This window comes from Chamaea fasciata, unplaced genomic scaffold (genome assembly GCF_029207755.1).
Source record: "Chamaea fasciata isolate MVZ Bird 193981 ecotype frontalis unplaced genomic scaffold, bChaFas1.0.hap1 SCAF_9, whole genome shotgun sequence".
Taxonomy (NCBI): Eukaryota; Metazoa; Chordata; class Aves; order Passeriformes; family Sylviidae; genus Chamaea; species Chamaea fasciata.
Window position 1 is genome coordinate 2,681,220 of NW_027094094.1, and position 4,189 is coordinate 2,685,408.

Sequence of the window (4,189 nt, forward strand, 5' to 3'; positions counted from 1 at the left end):
CAGATCAGCACGGGGCCTGAAGGATCAATCGCTCCTTCCCCCTCCTGATCCATTTTAATTGGGGTATCAAAGGTGCTGTAATCCTCTCGCAGGTCAGGAGATGTATTTGAAGCCGGGACAAAGCTGTGCACTAAAAGCAGAGAGATTCCCCTATGCAGATCTGAAGGAAAAACTCCTCGTTCCAGGAACCCACCCCAAAGCAGCGGCCAGCCACGCTGAGCTCGCTTTAAATTGTTACAGCAACCAACTCAATAAATAAAGTGGTTCACTTCCCTCACCTCTCCCTTGGCAGCAGTGCAGGGCTGAAAGGCAAACGGCAGGACAATGGTGCTCCAGGGAAATTATTAAGCTCAGGCTCAGAGTCTTTATTTTGACATTCAGGAACAAGCCAGAGTGCAGACATGTTACCAGGCATGTGAGGGCTGAGCTCAGGTGAACTTGAGCTGTGTCTTTTTCTCTTTTGAAAAAAAAAAAAAAAATCTCCAATCCTTCCATCAGCATGTTGAACCGATGAGAAATAATTCTGAGGGAAAAGAAAAAATGATTCCTAGAACAGCTGCTGGCTTTTGCACTCCATTAATGGAGAGGTGTAATCAGAGGGTTGGGAGAGCAGCTTGTCAAAACACAGGATTGCTCTGTGGTGGGACTGGGGGTTTTTCCCACTTTGGTTTAGAGCTTTGTCACCTCTGCTTTTAGCCACGCAGGATATTAAGGCTTCCACATTCCCTGTGGAAGGTTGGTGTGTGGCTTCTTAGGATTTCCTGGCACAAATCCCATGGAGAGAGCACAAATCCCATGGAGAGAGCACACATCCCATGGAGAGAGCACATATCCCATGGAGAGAGCATAGATCCTATGGAGAGAGCACAGATCCCATGGAGAAAGCACACATCCCATGGGGAGAGGACAAATCCCATGGAGAGAGGACAAACACCATGGAGAAAGCACACATCCTATGGAGAGAGCACACATCCCATGGAAAGAGCACACATCCCATGGAGAGAGCACAGATCTCATGGAGAAAGGACAAACACCATGGAGAGAGCACACATCCCATGGGGAGAGGACAAATCCCATGGAGAGAGGACAAATCCTATGGAGAGGGGACAAACACCATGGAGAAAGCACACATCCTAGGGAGAAAGCCCACATGGGAGCCGTGGAGAGAGGTGGAGGGAGAAAGGAGATCTCTCCAAGGCTGCTGCACTGGTGCACCTCAAGAGAATGCACCTGAGACTGTTTGGAGTGACTTCTCCCACCTAGCTTGGGTTTTCTCCATCCTCTGGTCCTATGAACTCTTCCAAGGAAGTTGAGATTGATGAATCCACATGCTCTAGGCTCTCTTCCCTCTGAAGAAAACATCTTGCCCTCAGGCTGCCCCTCGCACACAACGTCCTTCCAGGGGAGCTCAGAAATGGCTCTGGAGAACCAAGAGGGGATTTTATCTGGGAAAGAAAGAGCTTAGAAAATTTTAGGCTGCCCAGCTGGAAGTCAAGAAGTGGAAGAAAAGACAGAAGGAACCAGAGCTGCTCTTACTCAGGGTGGAGACCTTGATCCAGAGAGGGACTGCATGAACAAAAGAGCCGCAATTCAGGGATTTCAGGGCAGTTTCCTGCGGGGTCACAGCTGAGGGGGGAGGACAGACCCTGCCGGCAGGAGAGGTGACATCCTGGCTGTCCCCATGCCAGGAGGGACAGAGAGTGGCTGCCACACCAGGCACCTCTGCCCCACCACCAACGGGAAGGTGAAGGGAGAGCTCCCTGCCCTAATTAATTTAGAGTGGCCTGCAGATAAATCCAGGCTGAAAATGCATCCCTTGGAGCTTGGAGTTTACATTGCAGGCACACATTTATCCAGAGCCTTCAGACCGAGCTCCAGCAGCACTGCCTCACTCCAAGGACAGGTTCTCCTGGCTCCTGCTGAGCTTCCACAGGTGGCACACATGGAAGCAGCTGGTTTGGGACCTGCTGCAAGCTTCATTCCCAGCTTATTCAGGAGGAAATCACTTCTCAAGGCCTCTAGGAGAGGCTGCTGGTGAAGGGGGAGCCCAGGCAGCTGCTGCTGCTCCAGGCATCCCTGCATTCCCGGGAAAATGCTGCACCCACAGGTTCATGGATGGGTTCAGCTTCCACTGGGTCATGAAGGACAAAGATGTGGAGCCACAATCTCAGAGGAGAGAGTGTTTTGTTTTGTTTTGTTTTAAATGTGTGTTTCACCAGGTTTATTTTCTTTGAGAACTGAGGATGATTTTGCATTTTGACCCGTTCAGAACAGTCTCACGCTGTGCTGTGGGAGCAGAGAGATGTGAACCAGAAGCAAAACTGTGCTCGAAGGTGTCCAACATCAGACCTGGAGACCCTCACACAGCAAAGCATAAACGCAGGCAATTCCAAATAATTTGATTCCTCAGATTTTCCTTCAAAACCGACAAATTGTCCTCATTTAATTTTGCAGTTAATTGCGACTGCAGCACTGGACTCACGTTAGTGATCTGAGATTAAAAAGGCTTTCTGTCTACACATCCTGCCACCCTATTTACACCCAGAAACAGGCAGGGATTCGAGACCTCATTAGGTACATTTGAAGCAAAGTTTGAAGTGGTGAATCCGTGACAGGGATTTGTGAAGATGGGAGCCCCGAGTGGAAAAGGTATCCGGGTAAATAAAATAATTAGGGGAAAAGTGCCAGCACACGAAGCAGGGGAGGGACAGAATGAGAGAGGCAAAGCAAAACGCAGCTTGCCTGGGCTGGGAACACACAGCAGGTGTTTGGACAGCACACAGGCATTAGTGGATGATTTTATGGCAAGCCTACAGTGAAACGAGGGGATGCTGCAGATGGAGGTGAACTGATGGACAAAGATAGGTGCCTTTAAAAATTAACATGCACGGGAAGAGGGGATTGGAGGCAGAGCTGCCGTAAAACCGCAGAGATGGATGGAGAGGCATCAGCAAAGAGGAGAGCAGGAGGGGAAGTGGATCACGGACTCCCTGCGGAGACGGCGATTATCACTTTCAGATAACTTTAATAGTCCGAGTCCTTGAGACGCTGTTATCAGCGGAAGAAGCTTGAAATGCAGACCGAGATAAAGGGAACGGGAGCCGCGACACGAGCGGTGTCAGAGCATCCGCCCCACCTCCAAGGCGATGCTGGGGAGGCTCAGATTGGATCTGCTGCTCCCGGGTGTCAGCCCCAGCTCCAGCACCCAGCACAGACCCAGGCCGGGGCAGATCTTCTTTGTGTTCCCTGCCTAAACCTGCTGGGTTTGCAGTTTTCCTCTGAAAAACGGGCTTTGAGCAGGTGACCTGGAAGTGGTTAGAGGACAGAAATGCTCCCTGGGTTTGTTCTATGCTTCTTGTTTTACTGGTTTAGGAATTAAAATCCAAACTCTTTACAGAGGTCTCTCCAAGACTCTTCTCCTTGCTTTACATAGTTGATTTCTGTATCTATACGTTATATATAGAGAGAGGTAGTTGAAGTTTATAACGGACATATAATTTTATAAATATCAATTATACTGCTATAAACTATACTCTGGAACCTTTGCCTCACCATTTAATCCTCTGATGGATTTCTTGCCAATTTATTGCTTATTGTGTTGCCCGTGGTGCATGTGCTGCTTATTTTCCCTTTCTTTTCTCATGGATGTGATGACCCCAGCTATTTTCTCACCAGTTACAGCATTCATTTCTTCTCCCCGACCTGATGCATCAGAAATCAAAAACGTGGCTGGGAAGCAATCAGAGCAAAAGCCCCCTGTGAGTTCAAGGCATGGCAGTGCCTGATAAGTGTGTTCTCCTCCTGTTCCCAGTGTTTGGCGTCCTGCAGGCTGTTCCCATTAGGAATAGACAGTGCTGATGGAGCTGTGTCACCCTCTGATGAGGCCCTGTTTGTTCCCGGGGAATGTTCCCACTCCCATTTCCCTGGGCTGGGGTTGTAGGAGCCCCCTCACCCCCCTGACTCAGTGCTCAGTACCAGGAATGTTTTCTTCCCTTTTTATCTTTTCTGTGGCCCTGGGTGATGCCTCTTTGCTGCCTTTTCTTGCCGTTTCTCCTTCTTTTTTTTTTTTGTCTTTCTTTCCCTCCCAAAGAGGCCTCAGAACTCTTTGTCCCTGTGTGTGCAGGGAGGCTGGAGTTTATGGATTACTGACACAGCTCCTTGGGTTATTTTTCTAGAAGAGAAGGTGGGG